We start from the raw sequence: 20558 nt of genomic DNA on the forward strand, positions 1-20558 counted from the left end.
AAAACGCTTCTGTTATTTTTTAGCTCTGCATAAATGGCACTAGCTAATCCTATGTCTAAAGACTTTGCTGTAAAAATGGCAAAAGACTAAGGGCCTGATTATGAGTTTGGCCGGTGGATGGAGAACCAAACCTGCGGCGGCAGTGCAGCCACTGGCGGTCCGACTGCCGTATTACAATATTGGCGGTAGGATCACCATAGGACCGCTGCTACTGCCAGAGTCCGTGATCCCTGATGGTCTTGCAGCAGTCTGAGGCCTCACCGCTACAGTTTTGATGGCGGCGAGCCCACTGTGAAAAGTGTGGTGGTGAGAAAACTAAGGGGGCTCTACAGTGCCCCATGTTGCCTCTGGGCCAGGTGATGCACGCAGGGGGACACATAGTGTGCCTCCACTGACTGTATGCATCCCCAGTTCCAGCACGGCATGGACTTCACAGGACATGCCATGCTGGAACACGCTGTGGCGGTCCCACGGCGCTGGTTTTCTAAGAGCCTCTGAAAAGCACTGCTGTGTGCCAACCGCCGCAGGACCGCCCAACCTGTATTCCAATCGGGATACAGCAGGCGGCCAGACTATGGGTTTGGCAGTCTAAGAGGGGGGCACTTGCATGGCGGTCCACTACAAAATGCCAAATTCGTAACAGACCCTTAGTCACTTTCTAGCTTGGAGTGGATGGAACTGTACAAATTCTATGCTTATAAACTTTGCTAGAAAAATGGACATTTAAGGTGAGCAGATTTGGTGGTGTTGTAGAGTGCTCCATAGACGGGAGCTGCTCTCCACGTAAAGTTGGGAACTACCCAGAGTTCCTTGCTTTCTTCTTCGCATAATTTAGATGGCACTCTAATACTGAAACGATAAATATATATACATACGTGCACACACACAGACACACACATATATACATATGTCTGTGAGTTTTTATTTTGTAATTGAGAACCCTCTTTCTTTATTCCTTACCGCCCTTTACCTCTACCCACTTCCTAAACCCTGAAATCGCCCTTACCTCTCTTTACCTCTACCCACCTCTAAACCAAAAATGATTCTTACCTCAACCCACCTTTAAACCCTAAAATCATCCTTACCTCCCTTTATCTGTACGTGCACATAAAAAATTATCTTATTTACAAAAATACTTTCCTGTTTGATAAAGCACTGTGTGACAAATGTAGAAATTCTTTCCTGCATTGCAAATGGATGCATGGTAAAGCCTGGTTCCTTGTTTTATATTCTGTTAAGTGCGTGTTATATTATTTTAGTTAATTCATTTTAGTCCATATCATACCCATTTCAATATGTAATATTAATTTTAAAGCAAATCAACATAAGTTCGATGCAAGCCATATTTATTTAAACAGAGGTCATATTCATTTAAACATGGCTTGTGTTAATTTCGATATGTGGTTTATTCATTTCAAATAATACCACATTTTTCTCACATAGTTTCATATTCATTTCAAAAAGTGCCATATTCATTTTAATGAATATCATATTAATTTTGATGTGGCTATATTAATTTCAACAGGTGTCATTCATTTCCAAGTGGTTCATATTTATCTGAACATGCACCATATTCCTTTCAATGAATGTCATATTCATTTCAATAGATGTCATAATCACCTTAACATCTGTCATAATAATTTTAACGTGCGTCATATCTATTTCAGCATAGGTCATAATCATTTCAAAACATGCAGTTCTCATTTTGATGTATATTATATTGATTTCAAAGCATAACAAATTCATTTTGACAAGCTTCATTTTAATGTCAGTATTGGTCATATTCATTTTAAGGCATGTAGGATCAATTTCAATGGGGCTCATAGTCATTTCAATGCATGTCATATTCATCTTAGCATATGTCATATTCCTTTCAATGGATGTCTCATTCATATTAACACATCTTATATTAATTTTAACATGAATCATATCCATTTCAACACGTATCATAATCATGTCAATGTTTATCATATTACTTTCAAAGCATGTTGTATTCATTTTGATAAATGTCATGTTCATTTTAGCGTTACTTGTATTAATTTTAAAACATGTCAAATTCATTTCAATTAAGCTCATATTCATTTAAACTCTTTTCAATCAATGTTATATTTATTTCAATCGATGTCATATTCATATTAACACTGGCCATATTCATTTTAAGATGCAACTAATCCATTTTAACATACATCGTATTGATTTCAATGCATGCAATATTCATTTTGACAAATGTCATGAGAATTTCAGCTTTGTTCATACTCATTTTAAGGCATGTAAAATTAATTTCAGTGGAGCTTATATTCATTTCAACATAAGCCATATTCATTTAAAATCATCTCCTACTCATTTCTGTATATCTCAAATTTGTTGCAATCTAGGTAATATTACTTTTAACACAATTTATATTCATTGCACCATGTGTAAGCTTCATTTCATTGTATTATATATTATTTTCAATGTGCATTATATTCTTTTCAGAATATAATATATTTATTTCAGTAACTTATATTCATTTCAATCTGTCATATTAATTTCAATGTATGTCATATTCCTCTTGGCATATGTCAGTCATTTCAAGGAATTTCACATTCTTTTTGATGCATATTGTATTTGTTTCACTGATTGCTATGTTTGATATAGTGTGGGCCATATTCATTTCAGTATTTTTGATATATATTTCAGTATATCTCTTATTCAATTCGGAGTGTGTGTTATTCATATTAATCACTAAGTAGTATATTCACTCTGCCAGGTTTCATATTTGTTTTGGTTCAAGCCAGATTCACTCTGCCAGGTATCATATTTATCTTGACACACATTACATTCATTTTTGTATGTGTCAAATTTATTTAGCAGCACTCCATGCATTTCAAAAGGTGTCCTATATGGGGATCTGTAATTGACGTGAACGGCGTCCCATAATAAAGGACACAGTGGAAAGAAACATGAAAAGTAACAAAAAAGGAGCACCGAAAATATAAAAGGAAGATTAGGAAATGCAGAAAAATAACAGTGCAGGCAGGAAACTATACATGAGTTTAGAAAAAGTGACCATCTACAAACAAATATAAAGGCAGAAATGCATAAAGTACTGGAGTTACAAAAAGGAGCCTAGAAGTATTACAAGTGGAGAAGTGTGGCTCACTGGTTAGAGTAGGCAGACCTGGAAGCAGAGGTCAGCCTGGGACCAGGGTTCAATTCACGGCTCGGCTGGGTCTTGAGTCCATAAATTGTCCATGGACCCAATAATTCTCGCTCCAGTGCATACTCGATTCATGGGTTCACACTCTGCGACTCTGGGCAATAGCTTGCTTAATCTCCACAATGGCCCCTCGCGGCGGGATGCCTGGCTTTCACCTTGTGGATTCCCTGCTGGGTTATCTCACAGGGGAATACCAGGACGGGTTCCCTAAGCAAGCGCTTAGAGACCGGTTGGTGATTTGCGCTATATAAATATCTGTACATTTACATTTACATTTTATAAATAGAAAGGGGCAATGAATAGACGAAGGGCTCCAAACGGGTGACGAGCAATAATTTCAACCGCAGCAAAAGGTTCCGAATCATGAAGGAGCACAGGGACTCGAACATAAAAAGGACAAATAGGCTACACACAAGGAATAACTAAGCAATTTGAATCCGAAAATGTAACGGGAAATAGGCTGGGGCGATTAAAATACAAATATGAAGAAGTGGGCGAAAATAAAAAAGAACTAGAAAATGGATAGGTAGGCACATAGAAAGAAATGCGTTAGTCTAGAAATAGAAAAACTCGCTGAGGCCACAGAAAATAGGCAGGTGCTGTACGTTGGGAGCTGGCCCACTGTAAAGGTAGATCAGGGGGGCCTGCTGCGCCCCCAATCGAAGATCCCCTTATGACAGGAGCACAACCAATTTGAACGTCCTGGGCCAGTGGGAGTTCTGTGGCTGCTCCTCAGTCGGGTGTGTGACCCCTTGCAGCGCTGCTGACGGCTCGGTTTATCCTGCGGAGTTACGTGGGGGCTCATTTGTTTGGCTGGGGCACCAGCCTAAACAGAGGTCCACTGAGGCGCCGCCTGTTGGACCCTGGCGTAACCCCGAGAATGACGTCGCGGTATACACCAAAGTACACTCCCTACAAAACACACAGCCAATCAGATTCTTCGATAAACTATATGGCACAACAAATTTCCTTTAGAACCGCTTCATATAAAGGAAATGTTATGAAACCTTAATAAACGCTGTAAAGGAAACGTCATTTAATGATCATTGTTAGAAATGGGATTTTTGGTAGGCTAGGCCATGTGCCAAAGCCAGGCAGAAACCACCACTCTAGTCAGGATAAGGGAATTACACTCCTGAAATAAGCCCTGCTCACCCCCTTCGTAGCTTGGCACGAGCAGTCAGGCTTATCTTCGAGGCAGTGTGTAAAGCATTTGAAAGTAACCAACAGTAATACAGTGTAAGCACTACAAAAGGACACCACACCACTTTAGAAAAATATCCAATATTTTTATATATTTAAGACAAGACCAAAAACGATAAAAATGCACAATACATTACTTAAAAATCTTCAATTATCAAAATGTGCTTGAAAAATAGTTCCTTGATGTCGATAGCTCCATCCGGGGCTATATATTGGCGTCATGAGCAAACAAATTCAAACAGTTCTGGCAGACCGCGGCGTCGCGGGCCACCTACGGTGTCAGGAAGACCCGCAAACAGTACCTTTTAGAAATGCAGGACCTCTCGTTGAGCTTCCAAAAGCACGGCGTCTGCAGGCGTAGGTTCCGGAGGTCGGTGCAGGAGTCGTCAGGGCCCTCGAAGTCACACGCGTTACAGATCGATCTCCCCTCTGTTGGAGTCAGGAGCGCTGGCATTGGCAGGCGTCGGGTACTGCGATACGAAGTGCAGCGGTGCAGTGCCCTCAGGTCGCGGTGCGAGCAGCGGCTTGGTGGCGGCATCAGATGGCATCATCGGTGAGACCAGGGTCGCGGTGCGAAGTGAATGCGTTGCATGTCGCGGTGCTGGCAGCTCGCGGTGCAAGCAGCGGCGTCATCGTTGCTGAATTGCTGTCTGCTGACGAACTGGAGTCGATGGCGTCGGCAGGCCAAGGCTGCGTTGCGGGAAGAGGGCAGTGCGTCATGTAACTTTACGAGCGGTGCCCTCGAACCACAGTGCAAGCAGCAGCGTAGATTTCGGCATGGAGCATCGTCGTCAGGGATACCAAGGCATCGTCGTGAAGCGAGGCGGTGCGGAGTGCGGTGCCCAGAGGTCGCGGTGTGAGCAGCGCCTCGGTGGTGGCATCCGCAAGCGGCGTCGGTGAGACCAGGGTCTCGGAACAGCATTGCGGCGGTGCCCTCTGTGGTGCCCTCTGCGGTGCCTTCAGGACACTGAGTCGGCAGCAGCATCATAGACGTCGTCGGGTTGCTTTTCTTCTGTTGCAGCGCAAAACATACAGTCCCCAGTGCTGAGGGCAGAAGAGCTTGAAGTCTTTGCTGTTCCTGAGACTTCTTGAACAGGGGGGCAAGCTCTACCTCAAGCCCTTGGAGAAATTCACAAAGTAGATTGCAGAAAGTTCAGTCCAGTCCTTTCACTGCCCAATTGAGAAGCAGCCACTGAAGGACAACACAAAAAAGCACACAGCAAAGTGGTAGTTCCTCCTCACAGCTTCTCCGGGTCTTCTTCATGGCAGTCTTCTTGGTCCAAAAGAGTTCTAAAGTTCAGGGGTCTGGGCCCCAATATTTATATCCCATAATCCTTTGATCTCTTAGGCAGAGTGTGTCTGTGCCCAGCCAGAACCAGTTCTGCCTTCTCTGGTGTGACTTCCTGGCAGGAGGTGGAGACGGCATTGTCAGAGGCAGACCAGGCCCTTTGAGGTGCAAGGAAATCTCCTCCCTTCCCTAACTGCAGCCCAGGTCTATTCAGCCCTTTCCTGACCCACCTAGACTATCTGCAGCCACTCCTTCTTCCCAGCCTTCTGTCATCCAAAACCCAGACAGGCAATCCACATTCCAGCAGAAGCACACGGGATGACTGAGCAAGAAAATACCTACCTTCTAAAAGTGGTATTTTCAAACACAGAATGTAAAAATCACCTTCACTAAAAGATGCATCTTTAGATTCTGAGTTCAGGCATACTAAACTTTGTTTTCCTACCCAATTTCCCGGGCTAGTTATGTTTATAAGATGTTACAAACAAACTCCCCATTCTGTCCTATGGGGAACAGATAACCTTGCAAAAGTGAAAAACAAAATTGGCCATAATTCACTATCAGGACATGCCACAGACACCAGGGCATGTCCTACCTTTCACATACACTGCACCCTGCCAACAGGAGTACCTTGGGCCTACCTTAGGGGTTGCTGACATGTAAGAAAAGGGAAGGTTAGGGACAGGAAAGTGTGTGCACTGGCCAAGTCGGCATGGCAGTTACAAACTGTGCGCAGACTCTGCAATGGCAGGTCTGAGTTACCTTTTCAGGGCTACTCACGTGGGTGGCACAATCAGTGCTGCAGACCCACTAATAGCATTTGATATATAGGCCCTAGCACACTCAGTGCACTTTACTAGGGACTAACAAGTAAATCAAATTTCCAATCATGGAAACACCAATCCATAACACAATTTACAGAGAGCATATGCACTTCAGCGCTGATTAACAGTGGTAAAGTGCCCAGAGTCCTAAAACCAACACAAACAGGTCAAGAAAAAAATAGGAGGAAGAAGCAAAAAGTTTGGGGATAACCCTTCAAAAAGGGCCATTTCCAACAATCAGTCATCCTGAATGTCTATCCCTATAGCATAATACTGTTAGGTTTACACTTCAAATTCAGAGCACATTCACTTATTAACAAGCATTTGCAATGCAATAGGACTCGCATTTACGCGAGACCTATTGCATTGGAAATGGGACTACGGGCAGGTAAAAAGGCACGAATGGGAGTGGGGGCAGGGGGCGAGAAGTCACAGACTGCGGGATGGGTGGGGAGCACGGGAAGAAAACAGTGTTGAAAGTAAAGGGGCCAGTAGCCATGGAAGGATACAAATGACGATATGCTTGTCATAAGGAGGGACTAACAAGCCTAAAATCAATCGGAAGGCAGCATATAGGACAGAAGCCAATGACCAAATATGGGCGGAGAGTGGGTGGAGCTTCCACGCTATACTGAATACTGCATGCCTCGCAAAGAAGAGAGCAGCGCATGTGCTGCAACGCTAGGCTCGACCTAAAAAAAGCAATCTTAGTGCTTGCATTTTGCAGTGGGGTTCATACCATATTAAACAACACTACCGGGTATACTCTGAAAAGCATTTGTCTTATTTTGAGGCAGGTATTGCTGGTTTTGCTGTTGTCGCCGCCTATGGACTTTACCGACTGAAGGCCAGAGGGAGCATCAAGATGTCCGTTCATCTGATCCACACCCACGTCGCAGTACAGGCCTGTGTAGTGGGAGCCACAACTCTAGGTAAGAAAGCGCAATATCGAGGGGCGATGAAGCCATATTGTGAGATCCCTCTGCTATAAAGCCAATCCCCTCAATCACAAGTCCGGCAGATTAGAACAAGAGCCTTTTATTCCTGAAGTGTTTAATGTGGCAGAAGAAGTCAATGTAGTAGTCATTCAAATCATGTGAGGGATAGTGATAAAGAAAGTGGCACTGAGAAAGGCAGCAAGAGAGAAAGGTAAGATGAAACGAAAAGAGTAATGGGAAAAACAGAACTAAATCTAATCAGGAGAGAAAATCAGAAGAAAAACAGTAAAAGCAGAGGACAGCAAATGCCAGACGAACAGAAAAGGGGAGGAGAAAGTAGGTAAGAGAGTGGAAGAAAGTAAGAGATAAAGAGGTGGTGTAGCAAATAAGTGATAAAGAGCTGGTGTAACAAAAGATAAAGAGAAGTAGAAGGAGTGTAGGAAAGAAATAGTGAGAGTACCACAGTAAAAGGTATGAGAACTTTAGAGAAAACCAGGAGAGAGGTCAAGACAAAAAGCCATAGAAAATGTCAGAGGGGCAACAATAACAACATAACACGTGTATTTGTAAAGCACACTTATCACCCATGGGTCTCACGGCACTGATGTTTCATTGTTACCCAACTCAATGGTACTCATTTTATCGACCACAGATGGATGAAAGGCTGAGTGGACCCACCGGGATTTGACCCTGTGACCATGAGGTCAAACACAGGCCCCCTGTGGTGGATGCATTAGTCCACTAAGCCACCAGACCCGGCTGTAGAGTAAAATCAGTGTAAACATAATAAACACAGAAGGAGGGAAGAGAGCAACAGGAGGTGGGTAAAAGGAAACAAGAAAGTGAGAACAAGTGAGAATAAAAGAAAGTGTAACTGAAGTAGAGAAATAAAATAAAAAGCCTAGCTAGAAATAGACCAAGTAAAAAGACAAAGAGAGCAAAATAAATAAAATTAGATGAAAAGACTGCTACAAAATCAAAGAGCGTGTGTGTGTGTGTAGGGAGATGAGAGAGAGCGCCTAGGGTAAAATCAAAGCTCAGCAATGAGTCGGATGAGATAGTGGCATAATGGACTCTGAAGAAGATGTAGAATTAAATAAAGAATGGCTTGTTTATTTTATAGTGATTCATATCGTATTTCTGTTGTTTCTAAGTCCAGTTAACAACATATTATCTAAAGACGATTAATTGTCACTTAACAGGCTTTACTTTGTTACTGCATTACAAGCTGTGAGAAGTTGGCCTGGCATATGCTGGTCACTAGTTATAGTGGCCACCTTGCACCAGTCCAATTCGACTCTTGGTAGATAGGTTTAAAGACAACCTTTTAAAGAAAGCTATCCTAGTGGTAGCCATGGAGAGCAGCCTTCAGGCTAAGTCTCTATAAGGTAAAACAAGCTGCTTTACATTCCTCAATCTCTTGAATTACCAAATGAAAAGACACCACACAGGTATATATATCAAATATATATGTATTTATTTCTAAATATACTCTACTAATCTCTTTATGAGATTAGAGCCAGGTAAACATTCAAAATATCAACAGTTCTCAATAAATTAAGCACAAATATGGCTGTAGCCCTAGGGGCGTACCAGACCATATACTAAAATAATGGGTTAACAAACGCGACTTGCAAAATGAAGAGGCCTAGGGCCTTGGGAATCGCTGGGGCTTCACTTCTGCAGTGTTAGCAGGTAAGTAATCAGCCCACAGGAGACGCGTGCAGTGTCCAAACACACACGCGGGTTTTCAATGCGTTTCAATAGCAAATGTCGCGGTTTGTATTTTACAGTTCTAGGGCACTTCGCAAAAGTCAACAGGCAAGCAACTTACAGGGTAAGTATTTCGAGAGCCAACACACACTTGGGCACCGGAGTGCACGAGTTACCTCACCCAGGGAAGCCGGGTGCATAGGTGTCCTTTGGTGTCGGGTCGCGATGCTGTTTTCAATGGAGATCCTTGAAGACTTGCTGCTTGTGACAACTGGAGAGGTGTCCGTTCGAATCCAACGATGGATTGGGGTTGCAGAAGGCCTAGAAATTGAGGGGACAGAGTTCAGAGTCACTTGCCAGTGACCGGTGGCCAGCAAGATGGATGACCACAGCTGTCGCGTCTCTTCAGGTCGATGGTGTTTTGTCTCTTCGCTCACGAGGACCAGGAGGGATCGAAGATGACCAGCAGCTGGCTTCGGAGGTTCCCACGACGTCTGCAGCTGATGACGGTGTCGGCACCCGGATTGGAGACAACAAGCCTTGGCAACTGCAAGTCTTGTGTAGAGTGAAGATTGACAATGGTGCAGACCAGCAAGGTCTGATGAACTTACCCAGCGAGGGTAAGTGAGGGCAGGTCCAGAGCAACCAGGCGAGCCCTTGAAGTCAATGTGGAAGTCTTCAGGCGAGTTACTAGCCAACGGGCAAGCAACCGCGAAGACGCCTTTGCAGGAAAAGTTTAACAGCCCACGGTCACTCGGGACGGGGTAGGCCGCTGAATTTCGGTACTAGACCTGCTAGGGACTTGGACAACAAGTGGTCCAAAGCACAACTTCGTTGGACGTAGATTAGGGCTTGCACTCTAAATCAGTGCACGGTTCCCTGGTATTGCTGTTCCTCGTCACTCGTGGGGTCCAGATGCCACAGCTCCGCTGGGGACTCAAAATGGCCGTCGAGAGGTCAGGAAATCCGCTTCAGGGGACGCAGGTACTTCGGGCTCCGGCGGGAGCGGTAAAGTTTGCAACCGTTGTAGAAGAGTTTTGGTGCCTGCCAAGCAGGGGAGTCACTCCTTGACTCCAAGGGAGATTCTTCAGTCTTCCAGAGATAGTGGAACGTCGAAGGGCCAGGATTCTTCTTTGTAGAGCGTCGTCCAGGTGTAATCTAAGTTGCATTGGCAAGCTTTGGTATCTTATAGTAAAAAGATGGGAGGGACTAGCTCTATGACCACTCCTCTAGGAGGGTCAGGGTAGTGGGTGGTTACACCCACTTCCCTTTGTCCAGTTTCGCGCCAGAGCAGGGGCAGGTAGCCCCTGAACCGGTTTTAGCTGGCATATGCACAGAGGAGCCTACAACTCCCCCAGTGCAGGACTTCAAAGCACTCTAAGAGTGCACCCACCCAGCTCCAATACACTAAATCCTGTCTGGGAGGTGGTGATGCTGGAGCAGAGTTTTCTGTTGAAAATTCATCGGGTTTTGAAGCTTCAGTTGTCTAAACGTGGTAAAAATAAAATTACTAATTTTTAATCATTAATTATTTGTTTTGTGTAAATGTTTTTTATTAATCAATATGTATGTATTAACAAGAGAAAAACCGACACGAGGGAACGCTTACGTGTTGCTATTGACAATGTGCATGTTTTATTAAATAAACGTTGCTGAGTGCTGTTTATTTTTAAGCATGAAACGCTTTTGAATTAATGCTTTTTTGTGTTGCTAAAGCTAGATAATTGCATACACATAAGGGTATTAGTGGGGTTAACACTGTTTAATCATTATGCTGTGGTAATGTTGTTTTGTCTCTTTTAATTAAGATGGTCTATTGTGGCCTATTGTGGCCTACCAAAAGATGGCTGACTTTTGAAGCCTGGTTACGAGTGAGAATTTGTGATGGAAAAGGCCTTGCTGAATATGGATGCGAGTCATCTGTCCACAGTCCTTGCCTGGTTAAAACTTTCCGTGAGGACAGCAGCAGATCTGGGCATGTTTCCAGATGCATTGGGACAGCAGCCTTGGCAGCCTTGGAAAACAAAGGAGCTTTAAAGAAAGACTCTAAACTCTGAGCTCACCAGAGGAAATGTGTGGAAGTTGAGAAGAAACATTTTAAGATTTAGTTCCTGTTCTGTCTTTTTATTTTTGTGACTTTTTCTGAGCGGAGATTTTTCAAAATGTAGCGATGCTACATCCTTTCCTTCTCGCTCTGCTCAGCGGTTCGGCGGATGAAGAAATATTAAATGTTTCTTTCCTTTGTCTGAATTATTATAAATATACTAGACTAGAGAGGGTTTCATTCCATTGCGTTTTGCCACTTTGCCATTTTTCTTCCCAAACCTGCGTTGGTGAGGATCGATGCTGTGAGGACGGTGACTTGAGAGATTTCTACAGAGAGACTTGTCCTGATGACCCATTCTGACATTTAGATAGAATAGGTAATTATGAGAAAATGATTTATTCTGATTAATTTCTTTTGACTAATTTTAGATAAAGAATCATAATTTTAAATATGGTGTTGGTGATTATTTCTTGTCAATTATTGAGTACTCTATTTGATTATTGATGTATAGATTGTTTAGATTATGACAATTGCAATAGCTAGGTCTTATCGACCTCGGTGTAGATGTGGGGTTTAGGAGTTTAGGAGTTTTCTTTCCATAGGTTCAGTGCTGGTGGAGTATTTGAGTGTATGTTAGTGAAATGGGCCCTAGTGTATGGTGAGTGTATGTGCGTGTAACTGTGAAATTACTCTATTCGTGGAAGTAGGGAGATTTTGTACACTTGATGCAGATTGGGGTGTACAAAATCTCCCTACTTCCACGAATAGAGTAATTTCACAGTTACACGCACATACACTCACCATACACTAGGGCCCATTTCACTAACATACACTCAAATACTCCACCAGCACTGAACCTATGGAAAGAAAACTCCTAAACTCCTAAACCCCACATCTACACCGAGGTCGATAAGACCTAGCTATTGCAATTGTCATAATCTAAACAATCTATACATCAATAATCAAATAGAGTACTCAATAATTGACAAGAAATAATCACCAACACCATATTTAAAATTATGATTCTTTATCTAAAATTAGTCAAAAGAAATTAATCAGAATAAATCATTTTCTCATAATTACCTATTCTATCTAAATGCCAGAATGGGTCATCAGGACAAGTCTCTCTGTAGAAATCTCCCAAGTCACCGTCCTCACAGCATCGATCCTCACCAACGCAGGTTTGGGAAGAAAAATGGCAAAGTGGCAAAACGCAATGGAATGAAACCCTCTCTAGTCTAGTATATTTATAATAATTCAGACAAAGGAAAGAAACATTTAATATTTCTTCATCCGCCGAACCGCTGAGCAGAGCGAGAAGGAAAGGATGTAGCATCGCTACATTTTGAAAAATCTCCGCTCAGAAAAAGTCACAAAAATAAAAAGACAGAACAGGAACTAAATCTTAAAATGTTTCTTCTCAACTTCCACACATTTCCTCTGGTGAGCTCAGAGTTTAGAGTCTTTCTTTAAAGCTCCTTTGTTTTCCAAGGCTGCCAAGGCTGCTGTCCCAATGCATCTGGAAACATGCCCAGATCTGCTGCTGTCCTCACGGAAAGTTTTAACCAGGCAAGGACTGTGGACAGATGACTCGCGTCCATATTCAGCAAGGCCTTTTCCATCACAAATTCTCACTCGAAACCAGGCTTCAAAAGTCAGCCATCTTTTAGTAGGCCACAATAGGCCACAATAGACCATCTTAATTAAAAGAGACAAAACAACGTTACCACAGCATAGTGATTAAACAGTGTTAACCCCACTAATACCCTTATGTGTATGCAATTATCTAGCTTTAGCAACACAAAAAAGCATTAATTCAAAAGCGTTTCGTGCTTAAAAATAAACAGCACTCAGCAACGTTTATTTAATAAAACATGCACATTGTCAATAGCAACACGTAAGCGTTCCCTCGTGTCGGTTTTTCTCTTGTTAATACATACATATTGATTAATAAAAAACATTTACACAAAACAAATAATTAATGATTAAAAATTAGTAATTTTATTTTTACCACGTTTAGACAACTGAAGCTTCAAAACCCGATGAATTTTCAACAGAAAACTCTGCTCCAGCAATCCCCCCTTTGGTGATTTTTATCACCAAATAATCCACAAAAAAAATTTTGTGAAATTTAGTCCCATTTTAGGAGAAATTTGAAATGTCTTTTTCCTCCTTACACAACACTACACACCAGACACTCTTTCATCATCCCTCTTTGTTTCTAAGTAAACACTCTCCCTTAATTCTTCTAATTCAATTTCTTGTGGTTCTCTTTTCAACCTTTTATTTCTCTTTTCATTGTTTCTTTTAATTAACTTCTTTTTCCCTCCCCTGTTTTTACAACACAAACACACCAATCTCAATATCAATAAAGCAACCATTATACAAGTTAAAGGAAACAATATCTTACCTATAATAGTACTACCTATTTTTGCAATAAAACTCTTAACAGCTATCACCTTATTAGCTATTTTAGTCCAGATACTTTCAGCTTCAAGTGGTACTAATTCTTCATGCAAATCAGTAATATTTTTAATATAGACCTTCAGGTCTTTGCTTTCATCTGGAATGTAAGTGCAACAATGTTGAACTCTCAGCATTCCACAAACTCCACCCTCCTTAGCCAATAAAATATCAAGAGCAAGTCTATTTTGCATAGACATAGCACGCACGGCAATTAATTCCGTATTCACCAAAAGAAACCCTCCAGCGGTATTTGTCGATAAGCGATCCACCACTGTTGACAGTTTCCGAATCCCATTAGCATTTAAAGAAATTCCCACTGCTGGAATTAAAGCTCCAAAAATGTCACCCACAATTTCAAACCAAGTTTCCCTCTTGAAGCGCATTAGTAAATTAATATGTTCTACATCTTCTATTCTATCTATATGAAAAATCTTTGGAAAAACCAGGCCCACATAACACGTGCCATACCAATGGTCAGGCAACTTGTAATAAGCCTTGTTCCCACAAACATAATACACTCCTGGAAAAATTGTATCTTCTCCACCTCTGAAACCCCATCCTGTTGCAATGAAGTATGTATCATGACATTCACTAGTCCCAACAAAATATGTATCATATTGGGATTTCCCTCTTGCAATGCACAGCTTACCCTTCTGTGGTGCATCTAAAGCTAAAGTTGGACTAGCTCCATTTCTCAATTCTTTTCCCATCTCAATGTCCCAAATTGTCTCACTCACTTTATATTTCCCTGCCTTTTCATGCATACTCAATCTCCTCTCCTCCACCATGTTCAGGAAAGCTTTCTCCTCTTCTTCCAAACTACAAGTTAAATTATTCTTAAAAATGTAATCTAATGTTAATTCTTCTTTTTCAATAAAAATCTCACCAAAAATGTTAGCTTCTTTAGCTGGATTCAGCTCTTTATTCATTGGCAAGTGCCCAAAAATACTATCTTTATTAGACATCTTATAATCTATTTTTCCTAACAAATAAAAAACACTACTTACAAGAAATTCCATACGTAGCTGGTAAATGGTGATAAGTAACACCCTCTGAAACGGATGCAGGTAATTGCATACAAACGTAGCAATCCCTTACTTCCATTGTTTTCACATATTCGTATAACAACTTTGAAAAAACATTACTAGAAAAATCATTAATTGACCGATCTTTATGCATGTAAGTATTACTAATTCTAGTTGGAACTACTTTTTGCGAATTCTTCTCTACATTTGTCTCATTCTCAGTATGTATTTCAAATGTACCTATTGAAACTCTAAATGTAACTAATAAAGCTAAAATACCCCATAGTAGCATTAATAATCCAGTACAGCAGCAGCACATTCTACACCATCTTTTTAAGAAGGCACAACTTCTTTCATTATTCTCTATGTTAGCCATTTTACTACTTTGACCTTGTCTTTTGACTTAGCCTCTACTACTCCACTACTGTAATTTCTCAAACTTTGGATTACTTCAGACAGCTGAATTTCAGACTTTCTCCTTTTCAAGTGATTTCTTCAGTTCACTCAATTTGGATATTCATCACTTTTCACTCCTTCTTCAGCAACATCAAACTGTATCAGATCATCAACAACATCCTGTGCATCTGACTCTTCTCCAATGTCAGTCAGAATAACTTTTAAGATTCCAACAGATTCTTCCTTTTCCTCAACCACTTTTCTCAAGATCCCCTCCGGATTATCTCGAGTCACTGTTTCTTCTTCTCCTTCTTCAGACAGTGCCACATAAGACCATTCCGGTGATCTGTACTTTTGGTTGGGTCTTCTAATTCTCTTTATTTCCTCAGGTTCTCTTGACTCCTTTTGCTCCTTCCTTTTTACTTCGTTTTGACTCGATACTTCATTCACTTGTTCAGCTTTCGATGTATTTCCTCTTATCAGTCTGTATCTCAGCCTCTTTACTCTGTTATTAGGCCAAAAATCTCCTCTTATGACCTTTTTCGGTCTTATCTCTGTATTATTTCTTTCTCCAATCCAAGTTCTCTTTCTCAGAACTCGACCCTTTGATTTTTCACCTTCACTTTCATCCGATTCTGTTTCAAATGCCTCTTGTTCTTCAGCAGTTTTCTTTTGCTCTTGTTCTTCAGCAGTTTTTCTTTCGCTCCACAGTCTTTTTCACCACTATTTGAGACTTCCCTACTTCTTTCCCTCCTCGGGTCTCCGACACGCAATCTTCTTGCTGTCTACTTGTCCCTTCACCTAGCTTATTAGAAGTGTTCCCTACACCTCCTCGGGGGTCTTCCGCAATCTGTCCCTCTCTATCTTCTTCTGACCCTACTTCTTCAGAAATAATCTCAAGTGGTTCTTCAATCTCCTCCTCTTCTGATTCAGGAGTAATTTCTGTGGAACTGCTCTTTTCTTTTCTTTTTCCTCCACTGCTTTTTGGAACTTCCGGCTCTCTCTCAGAATCAGATCTCCTTTCTGAAATTCTCAATGGTTCTCTTGAACTTGTAGAAAAGGCTTCTTTCCCTGAACCTTGATTCTTTCTCACTGGTTCTGGGTCTTCATCATCACTGGAATCTGACTCTTCAAAATACTCTCTACCAGTCCCATCCTTTGGGTTTGGAACTCTCAGAGTATGACTTGCATGCACCCAGTTTTTCACACCAGCACACTTCACTGCAGTCGTCGTAGTTAGAATGACTTGTCTTGGTCTTCCCCACCTTGGAACCAAGCAATTTCTTCTTCTGTGCACTTTAATCCTCACCCAGTCCCCTGGACTCAGATCATGAGCTTGCTTCTTCTCAAGTGTAGTAGCTTCTTCTCCAATCTGGTGAAACACAGAATGAACTGCATCAGCCAGGCCTTTACAGTAATCCAAAATCATGTCATCAGTTATTGTCATCAACTTATTGACAGGTACATATGCATGTCGCATTGCACGTCCCATGATTATCTCGTGCGGACTTAAACCAGTAGTTCTATCTGGAGTAGATCTAATAGTCATTAGCACTAGAGGCAAGACATCTGGCCATTTCATGCCAGTGGCTAAGCACATCTTACCAATCCTGTTCTTAATTGTGCCGTTTATCTGCTCAACAACACCAGAAGCCTCTGGTCTGTATGCACAATGTAGCTTCTGCTGTATGCTTAATGCTTCACAAATCAAACTCATGAGTTCATTATAGAAGTGTCCACCTCTATCAGACTCAATCGTTACTGGAAATCCGTACCTAGGAATCAACTCTCTTAACAATAACTTTGCCACTGTTACTCCATCATTTCTCGTAGTCGGATAGGCCTCAACCCATCTTGAAAACAAACAGACTACCACTAGTACATATCTCAGTCTGTTCACTTGGGGCATTTCAATGAAATCAATCTGCATTCTTGTAAAAGGACCTCCTTCTCTGCCTATTGTTCCCAGACTCACCACTGTCTTCTTCCCAGTGTTAAATTGCTGGCAAATCAAACATCTTTGACAGATACTCTCTGCAATTGTCCTGAACTTTGCATTGTACCAGGTTTGTTTGAAAGACCTAATCATCGCATCCCTCCCCAAATGTCCCTGGCCATGATACATCCTTGCCATTGCTGACAGCATGGAGTTCGGCATTACTGGTCTGCCATCTCTATAGACCCAAACATGGTCTGTCTCTCTCGGGGCACAACCTGCCTTAATCCAATCTTTCTTTTCTTCCTCCTCTGCCTCATCCTGCAACTGTTTCACTTCATCCCATGTCTCTAAGACATTAGTAAACATCACAGAACAAAAAGACATTTCACTCTCTCGTTCCCGATTAATAGATTGATTATTCTTTGCACAGTATTGTGCAATGTCGTTTGCGTATCTGTTGCCAACTGTCACAAAATCGTCTCCTTGTCCATGGGCAGCACATTTCACAACTGCTAACTCTTTAGGCAGCTGTATCGCCTCAAGCAATTTCCCAATCACTTCAGCATTCTTTATTGGAGTTCCACTCGACATCAAGAAACCTCTTTGTAGCCAAAGTTGGCCAAAGTCATGCACAACTCCAAATCCATACTGACTATCAGTCATCACAGTCGTTCTCAAATCTTTCCCAATTTCACAAGCTTTTGTCAATGCAATTAATTCAGCAACTTGCGCAGATTTCACTCCTTTCAATGATGATGTTTCCATTACTTCTGAAACCTTACACACTGCATATGCTGCACATAGCACACCCTCATCATTCCTCAGGCATGATCCATCCACAAACAACACATGATCACTCTCATGCAAGGGAAGATCCCTTATGTCTGGTCTCGGTTTTGTACAGTAATCAAGCACATCCAAACAATTGTGATCATCTTCTGTTTTCACACCCACATTTTCAATATCCGGCAACAATGTCGCTGGATTCACATTCACACATCTCTCAAGAGTCACATTTGATGCTCCCAGAATGACTTTTTCATATTTAGTCAACCGACTATGTGACATGTACTGAGTTCTGCTTCTTGTCAAAAGAATTGCCACATTATGAGGTACGAATACCCTTACAGGATATCCCATTATGATTCCCTCACTCTGTTCTAGGCTTCTGCATGTTGCAGCCACAGATTTCAGACAACCTGGTAAACCCACAGCTACAGGGTCAAGTGTCGATGAGAAGTACGCAATAGGCCTTCTCAGTAATCCATGCTTCTGAATTAACACTGAAAGTGCACATCCATTTCTCTCACTGCAGTACAATTCAAACTCCTTTTCATAATCAGGCATACCCAAAGCAGGGGCTTCACACATTCTGCTTTTCAGCTCTTCGAATGCTGCCATTTGTTCTCCATCTAGTTCCAATGGGTCTGTCATCTCACTTTTAGTCAGCTTAATCAGTGGCTTTGCTATCAGCGAAAAATTGATTATCCACTGACGACAATAACCCACCATTCCCAGGAACATTCTCACTTCCCTTTGGGGCTTTCATTTCCCTGATAATTTTGATCCTGACATCAGTTACTTTTCTCAGACCTTTCTCAATATTGTGTCCAAGATAATGCACCTCTTTCTTGCAGAACTGCAATTTAGCTGGAGATACTTTTAACCCTCCATCTGCCAGATGATTCAGTAAAGCTATAGTATCTACTTTACAAGCTTCACGTGTCTTTGATGCCACAAGTAGGTCATCGATATACTGCACTAATACTGAGTTTTCAGGCATGATCAAACTCTCCAATGACTTTTTCAATAACTGATTGAATATTGAAGGACTCTCTGTATACCCCTGTGGGATACGACACCATGCTAAAATACGCTGGCCAAATCTAAATGCAAAAATCGGCTGGCTGTCATGAAGCAATGGAATTGAAAAGAAAGCATGACACAAATCAATCACTGTATACCACTCAGCATCATGTGGAATCTGATACAAAATCACTGATGGATTTGGCACAATAGGACAACATGCCACCACAATTTGATTAACTTTTCTCAAATCCTGTACGATCCTGAATTTCCCATTAGGCTTCTTTAGCCCCATTATCGGTGAATTACACGGACTACTCAGTAGTTCTCTCAGAACTCCCTGCTGAATCATTTTCTCAATTATAGGAGTTATTCCCTCAATTATTTCTGGTGTCATTTTGTACTGAGGAATGTTAGGATAAGTAATTCCCTCTTTCACTGAAATTTTCACAGGATCTACATTATTCATCAATCCCACATCCTCTCCAGTAAAATCCCAAACTGTCCTTTGCACTGTGTCTCTCAGCTCTTGAGGCAAATCCTCTGGATCAAACACAGCATATGCACCAATTAACTCACTTTCTCTATTTTCTAGAGTCATTCGGTACAAAACATCCTCATCTGGTGTTTCAAAAGCTATTCCATCTGGTGTACAAAAAATTGTACAATTCATCTTACAGAGTAGATCCCTACCTAACAGGTTCACTGGACTTGTGTCACAGACGATAAATCTGTGCATGTCTGAAAATTTCCCTATTTGTACTCTTACTGGTTCAGTAAGACGTGTTCTGATTTGTGTATTGGCTACACCAACTACTTGGATTGCTTCATCCGAGAGAGGAAGATTTCTAATATCTGTTGACCTGACAGTTGATCTTGTCGCACCTGTGTCTACTAAAAAAGTAACACCTTCTTCATTTATTTTTCCATCCACAAATGGTCCTGCCTGGTCTATTTCTAGAGTTGCACCAAGTATGCACTCTTCCTCCTCTCTTCGGCACCGTCAATAATCACCCTCAGACTCACTCCCTTCATTCTTTAACAAGTACTGTTGTACCTGGTTAGAACGCCTTGGTTTGTTTACCTGCTCATCATTGTAGAATCCCGAATCCGGATTATACTTTTGTGCTCCTCTATTCTGCGGCAAGGGCGGTTTTGGCTCTTGACTCTGCTGTCTCACAACTTTCTGCTGTTGCTGCTGTTGATTTTTCCCCTCGTTCTGCACCTGTTGATTCAAGGAGTTTCCCTCATTATTCACTAATGGTGGATTGGTACATTCTGATCTCCAATGTCCCAGTTGGCCACAGTTGTGACATGGGAACTTCTTTTTTGCTTCCTCAAGATTCCCCTTTCCTTTCCCTGCATACCTAGGTCTATTCCCTGCATTATTTCCTGGATTATTCGCCTGTTCCACCAACTGTGCTTCCTGTCTTTCCGCAACTTTCACCTGTGCCCACATTGCTTTCTCTTTCAGCTTTCTTTGTTTTGCTTCAATCTCATCACTGAAGTATTTTGCATGTCTCAGAATCTCATCTATTTTCTTACTCTGCCAATCCACAGTATGCTCACGAATTCTTTCACTAATCTCAGGTCTCAGGCCATATACAAATCTGTATACAAAATGACTCAAATCCTTGTCACCCAGGTGTTCATCTCCACTGAATTGTTTAAATGCCAGTATCAGCCTCTCGTAAAAAGCATGAACTGATTCTTT

Source organism: Triturus cristatus, chromosome 1_1, assembly GCF_964204655.1.
Source record: "Triturus cristatus chromosome 1_1, aTriCri1.1, whole genome shotgun sequence".
Taxonomy (NCBI): domain Eukaryota; kingdom Metazoa; phylum Chordata; class Amphibia; order Caudata; family Salamandridae; genus Triturus; species Triturus cristatus.